Source organism: Haliaeetus leucocephalus, unplaced genomic scaffold (assembly GCF_000737465.1).
Source record: "Haliaeetus leucocephalus isolate CR32 unplaced genomic scaffold, Haliaeetus_leucocephalus-4.0 Scaffold146, whole genome shotgun sequence".
Classification (NCBI taxonomy): Eukaryota; Metazoa; Chordata; class Aves; order Accipitriformes; family Accipitridae; genus Haliaeetus; species Haliaeetus leucocephalus.
The window spans coordinates 2,263,817-2,276,178 of NW_010972582.1; the positions used below are offsets into that span (position 1 = coordinate 2,263,817).

A 12,362-nucleotide genomic window follows, 5' to 3' on the forward strand; every position below is an offset into this window, starting at 1 on the left:
AGCTAAGAAGGTTGGTCACATTTCCTTTAAATGTCTGATCCAAGAAACTGCACAGATTGATTCTTAATCAAAACTTGGGAATGTCTCTGTTACACAAAATAGTGTCTTCTGGGTTTGGTACCTAATGTTACAGATTTGATCTCCACAAAAAATTTAAAGCAAAGCTTAATTTCATGTAAATCACTCTGCACTTTCTGATGGATTTGTGCATCTGATTTAGTTACCCAAAGTTGGATGAATCTTCTCACAGGAAAAAAAGCAAATGGGCAGGTAACAGGTCAGAAGATGAAATAGACAGTTAACATTCACTTCATGATACCACCCAAACCACTAGAAGTTCTGCATCAAACATCTCCACGCTCTGTGTACTTTCAGTAACATCCAAGCACACACTATATGCAAATTTAGCCATTCAAAAAATGCAAGGAGTGCACAAATAAGTCCTCACTATCAACCCTTATAGCCCATATACTTCCATCCAGATAACTGCTTGGGAAGCTCAAAGTACATAAGTTGTTATAGGTCAACAGAGCAGACTGGATACAAGAAGCAGTAGCATAGGAGTAACGTAAAGTCTGCAGGAACTTGCTCTCAGTTCAGTGAATACATTCAAAGGACAGTGTCCTAAGTGTCTTTCTTTTGGCAGGGAAGAGGGGCATTATACAATTTGAAGTAAGGCTGTCATTTGAGAAAGTATCATTTCAGACAATAGATAGATACACTGGGGAACTGAAGCTTAAGGTATATAAGCACGTAGGTGACATAGTGGAAAGAGAAGGCAATCCCAAGCAAAACAAAACATCACAGGGGATGAATGAGCCCTATTGCTATTAAGCCAACATCACACCTATTCCTGACCTCAAAGACTTGGATTAGATAAATGAACTAAAGAAAAAGGCAGTGGTGGTTCAAAGGGCAAAATACAGAACATAATTGCTGCTCAACCTCTTTTGGGGATGTGTGGTGAGGAATTTGTGTCTACTCACGTTCTGTAGCCTCATTTTTGCTCTTACAGCAATAAATAAAAACTAAATATCACTTTGGATTGGAAGGTTCCCCCTGGGGATTTCAAAGTAATTTATGGGATAATTAAGGCTACAGAAACATAGAGAATGAAGCTGGAGGCATAAGCCTGGAGAGAATTGCACTATAGTACCTGTGTACAAATGAGCAAGCTGTGCAGTTGAAAGCAGACTTTTCATTGGAAGATAAGCTTTTAAAAGTGTGATAAAATTAGATTAGTCAAGAGATAAAACAATTCTTTCTAAGGTACCCTAAATTTCTATTAGAGAGTGAATCATGCTTTTATAATTTTTTAAAATCAGGACAAATTCATTTTATATGCCAATGACCTGTTTCAGTGTCTAATCTCAGTCTCAAATTTATCTGTGAAGTTGTGTAGAAAAGTCATGGAAGAGACCATTGGAATTTCCTGCTCTAACAGCTCAACTAGGAAATTCTTTTTTTTTTTTAATTATTTTTATTTTTTCCAACAGATAAAGCCATGCATACTGCAGGCATAAAGCCAAATGCATGGTAATGCATGACCATAGGACTGATCTCTAAATTTATGCAGAATGAATAGGAAAAATAAATAGGTTTTAAGGAAGGCAGTAGGACTCATTTTACTCCATGACCTACACATAACTTACTTGTACAACTAAGAGATTTTCTACTTTTGCTGGTGTTTCCTCCATACCATATTGGACTGATAACTAGAAAGAAGAGTTAATGAGAAAAGACGAACAGCAGCATGAGAATGGCTGAGTGATTCTAACTAATAATCCATGCAGTCTGATACCTGCCTTGGCAGTGGCAAATGGAGGACAAAAATGGAAAGACAGCAAGTATTTTGTCACACTTTCCCAACATACCCTCTGGTTTTCCAGCAAACTGTGGCTTAAAGACTTCCTGAACACAAGTTGTATCTTTGCACTGAAGAGCCCTTTATAGAGTTTTCCTCCATGAACTAGTGTAAATGCTTTCTGAACCCAGATAAGATTTTTGGCATCTACATCATCTTGGAAACAATGAGTTACCTTTTTTACTCACCAATAACAGTGGATTTTTGCTTTAAAATTGCTCTGTTAATTTCATTTTCTGGCTTCAGGCCTTGCATAACCATACTCTATTCACTTTCTCTGTAGCATTTGTGAGCTTAGAGACTCTACAAGCTCTTTCCTCGACTGTCTATTTATATGTTATATGGTTATTTGTTTACATTGTTATATGGTCCAAGGGTTCTCTTTCACTTAGTCTCATTTTATTGGAACAGAGTTATATCGTGCAATTACAGATCCCTTCTACTGCATGTGCAACTTTGAGATGTAAAACTGGCCTGGATTTGAGGGCTGTTCAAGATTCATTCTGAGGATGCTCCCAAAATATCTGCACATTACTATATCTGGACAATCTATAAGTTAATGGAAATATGAATCCACATAGCCAACGTATTAAGGAGACATCATTCTGAAGATCAGTTCGGTGCTTTTCTCAATACAGCTGCTCTTCATGTTCAAATGTAATAGAGCTCCAATGTGAGATTTGCAATTTAAATCTAAAATTGTACAGTGGAGAACATGTCCTTTACAACAAATTCAATTCATTTAACCAGTGCTGATATTTAACAAGAACTATTATTTACTGGTTTTACCTGTAATGCAAAGTAATAGAGCCCAACTGACAAGGTTAATGCAAGCCAAATAGTCTTTTCAATAATTTTTGTCTGCGCTATTTTGCCATATTTTCTCTGTTCCTTCACAATTATCATTCAGCTTTGGTTTTCTTTAATGAAATTTTCACAGCTATTATTCCTTATTTTCATTCACTGTATACATTCTCCTGGAATTCTGGTATATTTATTTTTCCTCTAGCTGATTTCCCATTTGATTACATACCGAGATTTCCGTTGTTCTGAAATGAATAACATGGCTATGGTTCAGGAGGGAGACTGATGCCAATATAAACTTTTGGCACTCATGGGAAACAAAAGCCACGGGTTAGAGCTGGACTGAAAAGGACTTAAGTGGAATTTTACCTGTAAATTGAAAACTGTGATCTTTCAAGCCTGGATCAGTATTTGATGTGGTAGTGGATTATGTCCACAGGCTCTTTGCTGCTGTGGCTCTAAAGTTCCTTGTAAGTGCACCTACAGGTCTGCCTAGGCTGCTCCAGTCCTGGCATGGCTGACCTACCCTCAACCCTGGTGTAGAAAGCAGACACCCCTATATCTTACCATCCTCATGAGAGCTCAGCACAGCAGGCATTATTAAGAGACGTTCCACAGACATCTACATTGTCAGACACCACACAAAAAACCTAGGAAGAAATGGTGTTCTTCCTCCCCTTGCCTCTCTCATACTATATAGTATCACAGGGATTAGCTATCACATGCCCTTCGTGATCAGGAAGGGCTGTGGGTCAGAACCTGCTCTGTCTGCTGAGGAGTTCAACCCCAGCACCTTTGGGGAAGGAACCATAATTCTATTTGAAGAAGGCTACTCCACTTTCAGCAAAAAATACAAGCTCTGCTTGTATTCCAAAGCAAAACCCCAACAACATAACATAATTATGTTTTGAACACCCAAGATTGAATGAATGAATGAATTAAAAACTTGAGAGGAGTGAAGACAACATAACCAAAAGATAGGCTAACTGCCTGGAAGAAACCCATACTGAGTATGATATGAGGAAGTTCAGCAGAAAAAGGGAGCTGCTTCTGAAGGTTTTAGATCAAAGCATAATCAACAAGCTAAAGAAGTCCAGAATCCTTTAACAGGTTTTTAAGTGGCTTCATCTAAATACTAAAGGAAGAAAAGCAAAGACTGGCAGATAGAAGAAAACACAGAGGGTTCCCTCAGAGCAGAATAATTTAACCATTTCCTGGCCTTGAATGTCCTGCACACCATCAGGCATCTCCCAGAACCAGCTGTATCATCAGGAACCATGAGAGTGTCTCTTGAACTCTTGTTCATCTCATGAGACATTACATTACTGAATACCATTAGCAAAGTGGTTTTCAATCTCTCCCACCAGTGACAAGATGAAAACTATTGACATACAAGCCCATTTGACCAAACTTGTCTGCAGAAAGACTTGGAACAGTGACAAATTGCTTAGAGAACACCAAAACTAGATGTTAGTTTAGCACTTGAAAACAAAAATTACACACACACAAATACACAGAAGCAGGCTTGTAGAGGCTGCATTTTTGACTGAAGGGCAAACTAAAGCTAGGGGAAGCTTTTGGAAAAGAATCAGAAAGTAAATTTGTGATTCAAAAAAATAACAATTAAAAACCCCACCAAAACAAACCACTAAGCTGGACAAACAGTGTCCTTGCAAGACATCCTACAGCCATGAACGAACATTTATCCAACTCCCAAAGAATCCTTAAAACAATAAAGAAATTAAAGCAGGATTTGAATACAAGCATATTTTACTTTTCTCAGTAGAGAGGGTCTCAGTAGATTGCTTAAAGTTTGCTTAAATCACAGTAGATTGCTAAAAGAAATGTGAGACTGTACAGAACACTTTCCAAAGACCACATCTGCCTCTTGTAACTGTAACCTCACAGTGAAGGGGTAAAACGTACCACACCACTCATTAGCATTCCATCCTAGAAAAGCTCAGGCTTACACTGCTGGGAAATCTGACTACAGATGGGCGGTCCCACAGCCTAGATCCTCACACCCTCTAACAGGACTACCTCACAGAAATAATCTGATTGGGTCAGAAGGTCAAATCAAGCTTTGAAATATATGTACTCATGTGTGCAATTTTCTACGGCAACCTTGAATGAATCCAGATCTTAACATTGCATGTGTAGGGTCTCCTTCTTGCCCTTTATAAGACCACCATGGAACCTTAAAAGATGCTCTGTATGAATAATAGGGATTTTTGAGTTAACATAAGGAGACAAGAATCAAGCACAACGTCGCAATGTGTTGCAACAAGCTATTTATCTTCTATGCAGTGCTCTCCTCAGAGTTCATACAGCTTTGTTGGATGCACTAATCTCTAAAGCAAAACAATCAAATGAACTCTATATCATTCTTGGATCAAAGGTATAGCTGGATTTTGAAAGAGATTGTGATAAACTCTTCGGTATAAAGAAAATAGTTTATTTTCTCATAAATAAAATTAAATGAAAAAAATAACTCTATTTAATTAGCAGGTACTAGACAGCAGGAATAGTAGAAAAGTGATTTAAATCCAGAGTTTAGAAAACCCCCATGAGTTACTCTGAAGATGTAAAATGTAACTTGTAAAGTCTAGTCATCCTTGAGAGTTTCAGTTTATGGTTGGTACACACTTGGTTTTTTTAAAAAAGTTAGTGAAAATACAGTGCCCGTATTTTTTCCTCGTGGCAAGTGTAATGACTATCCCTCATGACATAATCCTGATTCATTTTCCCTACAGCTGCACTGTTTGGTATTAGTCATATTGTACATTGTTCTGAGAAACTGTTAGTACCTTACAGTATAATGGGCTGTTATAATCACACAAACAATGACGCCACTTTTATTCATTTACAATTCAAGTACTGTCCACCTAAGTGCTTTTCACAAGACTACTTTCCCATGATCCTTTCACAACTTTAATTAATTCTGCCAACAAAGATGCACAGCCAAAACAGTTTTGAAAAAAACAAAACCACTCAGGCTTTCTACATTATGGCAGAAAAAAACCCAGAGATTACAACTACTGTGTCAAGGAAAAATATATCGGCTAATACAGGCAAAGCAACAAGAAGTTCTACTACACCCAAACAAGTGGCAACAACAGCTGTTGTGGGGCTCTTGCAGATACCGTTAAGTGTCTAAGGAGACAAGAAAGCAGAAGTTTTTAGGGAGAGGTACTATCTTTCACACTCCAATGACAGTGACATGTATGCATATCCCATGCTATAGATAAATTTAAAATTGGTAAAGCAGGTTATTTGGCCATAATCTACACAGATCACTTACTAAAGCTTTTTCTTTTTTTGCAGGGGGGTGTCCCTTTGTCAGTGGGAATTTTTGTTACATAGCATTAATCAGCATTTACTTTGACCCTAACTAACAGTTAGATTCATGGAGTTATCGGCAAAGAAAAATAAACACAATGCCAAACTTTGTGAATAAAAATATGCAGTACTGAAGTTGAAGTTAAAATTTAAAAAAAAATACATTACTAATATCATTTGTCTTTCAGGTATTATTTTTTATTTGTTCCCTGTATTGATGTCTAGCTTTGACAATATCACTGGTTTCATTTCAGTCTCCAGCATTTGGAAAAAAGGTGGTGAGTATTAGGAAGTAGGCTGGACATTTTATTTTCAGTGGGACCACTGAAAGTTAGGCACCCAGCTCTGCCATTCTGGGGATCTGCAAGTGAAGCAGAACTCTGTGACGTCCCATCCCATGCAGTCCTCCGCTCCTTGGGGGACAGCATCTCCCAGGAAGATGCTCAGCTCACATGCTGTACCATGACTTTATAAAGCTCATTGAGAAAACAGGGGCATACTCTATGTCCCAGACTATGCTCAGCAGTCACATAACAGAAAGAACAAAATATCTCTAAACAAATAATAGATTCTAGTTTGTTCCTTATGGGACTATTTACAGACTATGATATGATACCAATATAAAGATGTCCAAAATTTAGGAAAATATTGCTTGATACATATTCTGAGAGTTTTGTTTATTTCGGCATACTAAAGTCAATTAACATAAAAATTCTCTGGCAACGAGACAGAAAAGATGCATAAAAGTACAGTGTAGGAGAATCTTTGTTAAAGATCTCAGGGCCTAATTCCATTTACCACTGTGCATCTTAATGTCTTACTAAATTAAGGCTAGAAATTAAACATAGCATTCATTCATAGAATTCATTCATTCATTCACAGGATTTATGGCCACCAGAGATTATCAGAACTCGACCCTCATTTCATTACAAGCTATTATATTTTGCTAAGTAAGACCAATTACATGTATTTGAATAAAAAATATATTCTAGAAAGGCATCCAATCTTGATGCTTTGCACAGAAATATATGAATGTCATATCTAAATGACAGAACAACTGTTCACTATATGAAAAGAGTTAAAATATGGTGTGGAGAAAGAAATGGTTCACTGCTATTGTTTCAATTATTCAGCACAGTGTGTACGTTTCCATCTTAACTCTAGATTTTGGCATGGTATGTCAAATGTATACTAATACTGACAAGCCACTGTCAAAACAGCAGCCTCAGTAAGATGATGGAGCAGGTACTTAGAATAGGAAGGAACACCCAGTGAATAATATTATGCATAGCCACAGAAACTACTGTCTCCACCAAAATCACATTAAAAATCTACAGGATGCTTCTGACTTTCAAATTCATGGAAATTCTAAAAGCACAGTGGAAAATGGTAGGAAAGCAGTATGTTTGCATCCTGTTTCTCTAATAGCATTTCACATTTTTCTTATCCTGATGCATTTGACAATTACCCTGCAGTTTTTAGTTACCTGGAGGTTTTTCTTCCAAGATGACTTTCTTCTTCCCTGTTCCCCATTTGTTAATAGCATGTGCTCTAAGTGATTCCAAGTTAATTTATCAAAATGACTGTCTATAGCTCATTATCCAAATATGTGATATTTACAGATGTTCTGTTACTAAACCACTTATGGCTCCTAAACCCTTACAGTGTGGTGAGCTTGTAGGCTTCCTCTACAAAAACAGCTACAGAGCTGCCTTTCCAGTAATATAAAAAGCACTTGTAGACGTGCATGCTTCCATCTGGTCCTCAAAGAACAAGCTAAAAGTTGCTTCTGCTCCTTCACCTCTACAAACTGTCCTCTCTGCACAGCTAGTCCCCCTCCTTCCCACACCTGTCTCCCTGAAGCTATTCCACCTTAGACACTACAACCTTCACACCCATCACCCTTTCTGCCTGTCGCTTCATGGAGCAGCTCAGAGAAGTACAGAGAATCTTCTAAGCAAGGAATGTATTACAGGGTCCAGCAAACTGAGCTGCTATATTATGGGTCTGAATCTCTCTTCTGTTTGCTCTCTGACAGCATATACCTCAGCATGACTCACCTGCTTCTCCAAATCAATGGCATAAAGAAAGCAACAGGCTCATGCTGTATTTTTTTTTATCCTCCTCCACACAGCCTATAACTTAAAAGGAGAGTGAGAGTCCATAAAGTGGATAGAGGCATTTGTTGCATGATTTGGAAGGTGAGCACTTGGATTAGGAGGTTTCAGGACCTGGAAAGACGAACAAAGTTAAAATGCCATCCTAGAGAAGCACATTCTCTCTCTTTTTCTGCCAATACAACCTGAGTATCACTTGCTCATCGGCCTAAACTCTCAGTTGGACATTCTCTAATTGCTCCATCCCTGGGTATCCAGCTTAAGACTTGTGGCCACTAGTGAATATAGTGGCTGTGATTTAAGCAGTTACAGGTCTATGCAGTAAGCTGAAAAATCAGGCATTATATACCTCAAAGTGGATGCCAAAAATTAGCAAGACATTTGAATAATTTTGGCCCTACTGTCATCTCTCATGTCTCAACTACAATATTGGAATAAATAAAAGCTCAAACTCATCCAAACTTGAAAGTTAGTAAAGCGCTGCAATAAGACCATTATGGAAACTTCCAAGAGAGTTTAATACATTACAAAGTGTGGATGTACTCTGCTAGATATTTCATGAATGCACAGAATCAGTGAGGAGGATGAAAAGAAATAACAAATAATTTCTTTTTGAGAAGGACAGAGGTGAAACAAATGAAACACAACCATATGATCAAATGCGTAAAAGGGCTAAACCAATCTGCCCAGAAACTGGTCAGCATTTCTTAAATCTTGGATGCTTTTCTTTCCCACCATTATGTTCCACTGCTATTACTGCATAAGATTATTTCCCAACAAATAATTAAAAGCTCTGAATAGATCTAAAAATTTACTGTTTCTTGAATTCTCACTTCAATTCATCAATAAAGTTCAGCTTCACAAACAGGTCTCTGCCACAAAGGTGCTGCCAAGGGAATATTAACCAGTTCTGGGGACTGCAGCCAAAGAGCTGATGGGGACAGTTTCCTACCTGGTCTCCTCCATTTCTCCCCCCATTCAGACAGGGGTGTTTTGGTCCCAGCTTAAGCAAGATAAACAAGCCATATCCAAATGATGGAGAAAGAGAAAGGAAATAGTGCAGAAATTCCTGGGGACTTTGTTTGGTTTGGGTTTGTTGGATTTTTTTTAAGTAGGCAGTTATATCCTTGCAGAACTGCTTTAACGACAGCCCCATTTGCAGCCATTTGAGCTCAATGATTCTTGGCAGTTGCAGGCTGTCCCTGCGCCTGTGGACCAACGGCAATGGGGGAACTTGATGCGCTTTGTCAGTGAATTTCAAAATCTTTGCTAAAGTGCAGAAACATACAGGGCAAGAAGATACTCTCGTTCTCTTCCATGTTCTTACAGTTATAGATGTCTGTGCTTATAACCTGCTCCAGTCGTTCCAAATATCCAATTCTTTTCCCAATCCAGTGAGTTCTCAATAAAGCATCTTAGTGAAGTATGTATGAATTAAACACTGCTACAACAAAATATTTTTTCTTAAGCTTGTACAAAAATGGCCTAAGCATTTTTTGTAAACTTTCCCCCAAAAGTCTGCTCAGGAAGACAATTATGAGGAAATGTTTGAGACCCAATGGTAAAAATTTGGCAAAGCAGATGAAAGCAAAACCAGATTATATATTACAGTAGAAAATTATATGCTTAACATGAGGCACAATCATCACAATGTGTAATAGTGCAAGCAGATTTGTAACTCAAAATGAAATTTTACACATTTTGTGTTTCTCTACATTGATAGTTTGTTGTCTAATGGCTCTCTGTGGGACCTCAGGCAAAGTCCACTTTCACCAAAAGAAAAAAAAAAAAGAAAACTTTTCAGAGGATCAGTATTGTCCTTTACACTAACAGCAACACTGTCCAGGTTTTGTTAGCTATCCAAAGCAGTCATTTGATAAGTCAGCTTTAATTATGGAATTCTTTCTTCTCCAACAATTCTATTTTTAAAATATTTTCAATGCTCCATAATTTCAGACTAAGGGAAACATAAAGTAAATATAGGCCATGTAACACATACATTATTGCAGAATGAGCAATACAAAATCCAATATTTCATTCTTCGCGGGAGACTATGTATTGTTCACTCGGCAATAAAGTATATAAATTACACTTTGATTTTCTTGTTTCACTTCTCTTTACCATGCCTGGTGTGCTGATGTGTCAAGAGAATTTGCCTTTTTGAAGTTTTGCTGACAGCGTTACAGAACCATTTTCTCTGGAGCACCCTTCTGAAACTTGTTTTTCGAAACCCTTTTTATACTATACCAATTTTGCTACCTCTGCAAAAAATATTACTTGCCTGAGAGTTTTTCTCCTTCTTTCAGTCATGCTGCCAGGGGGCTGATTGTTTCTGATTGTTAAAGTCAAAACTCCCCGAAAATGGACTATTCAAGCTGAAGAGCATTTACACATGAGCACAGCAGGTTTTCCAGTCACCTTACTTGTCTATATTATTTAGTAACACCGTTACTATATGACAGAGCTTATAAAATGCTGGCTGAATTGACAACCTGGGCAGAAAAAATAATTCTATTGCTTGAGATTCTGGAATGCCAATCATAGAGTAAAGCATTTGACCACTTAGTGAAGAGTGCAGCATAAATGAAAGAGATGGATATATAGATAGATCTCTAAAAGCCAAAGTATCAGTGCCAGAATTTCTCACGAGTCATTTAACCAAATTTTCTTGTTTTCACTATGCAACTGGAAAAAAAGATTCTATGTTAAACTTGATGGGAAGACTGTTAGAAATCCTTTGTGCATCTACAACATAAGATTATACCCATTAGACATCAAAATGTCTACTGCATCGTTTGTATCATTTTCTCTTCTGTGAAGAATCACTCCTATGTTTTATTATCTATTGTTTCACTGCCTCAGGCAAGCGGGTTTCATCCATTCCCCTGCTACAGCCTGAAATGTGTGTATATGGTATAATATGCTGAGGTATCTGAAATTAAGACAGCATTACTGATCTGAGTGAATTCAAGAGCAAGTGTAAAGATGAGGAGTAAAGTATGCAATTGACTTCCAATTATACTTTTATTCTCTTTTACCATTTATCAGAACCTCAGCATATGAATGTCCCTCCTTCGTCCCCCCCCCCCCCCCCCCCTTTTTTTTTAATGTGGTAGTCCTGAATTATTTGTTTAACCTTACAAAAACTTGGGAACTTTCAAACAGAGTGGCTGGCTGCTATCTGCTAGGAACTGATATGTTTAATAAATTATTCCCTGTATTTAAAGGATAATGATGTTCCTGGGCTAGCCACAGTGTGAGCTGCATGATGTGAGGCTGGAAAAAGAAGGGGTAAAGGCACCCTCTTCCTGTACCAGCACTGACACAGTGCTGCAGCCAGCATGTGGGACTGCCTGAAAGAACTCATTTTGAGATTCCTTGTGCAGACATTCATCCAAGTGTGGGTCAAAATATGAAAGAACTGTAGAAAACCAGAGCTAGAAGAGACTGCAAAAAACTATGCAGTCAGTCCCTCTTCCCTAACCAAGAGTTACTCAGGGTGTGTCATTACTGACACATGCATTTCTAGCCTATTCTTAAAAACCTTCAAAGATGGAGGTGCCACACATTCCCCAGGCAATCCTTTCCAGAGCTTCACTATTCCCAGTATTGAGAAGTCTAACCTCATTCAGCACTGCTGTAATTACACCCTTATTGCTTTTCCTACACATTCATAATATAGGGAGAATAGTTTGTTCCATTTGTCCTTGTGACAGGTTTTTTACACACTCATAGACACTTCACATCTTCACTTGTATGTCCCTCCTTCCAACTAAACAACCCAGATCTTTCAGTTCTTCCCTTAAGCCAGGGACCTCTTAATCATTTTCCTCTTTTACTTCTGGATCCTTTTTTGAAAGGAAATAAAAAAATGTTTACTACACTTGAAAAACTACAATATATGGTTTCTGATAGGAAAGGTTGAAGCAATTACAAGTTGTTTTGTGATAGAATGTTTAACTGGCATAACAAAAACTCCAAAGTAAAATACCCTGAAAAAAGTTCATAAACACTAACCTAGCAGCAATGGGTGTCAGCCTCATTCAGCAAGATATCTTAGTCATTTCACAGTTGAAGTAAAATTGATTAATCATGCATTGAACTACAGGGAAGGAAATAGAAAGAATCACATCAAAGACAGAAAAAGGTAGACTAGACTGAAAGAAGATTTTTGAGTTGGACAAAAACATTCTGGGGGACAGGAAGGAAAAAACATGAGCTAGCAAGAGAATGCCAGG

General features: G+C 37.8%; 1 protein-coding gene across 1 annotated transcript in view; it reads right to left on the minus strand.

The window, feature by feature from the left end:
* Nucleotides 1–12,362, minus strand: part of THSD7A (thrombospondin, type I, domain containing 7A) — a 207,521-nt gene that overhangs the window by 114,215 nt on the left and 80,944 nt on the right. The window lies entirely within an intron of this gene.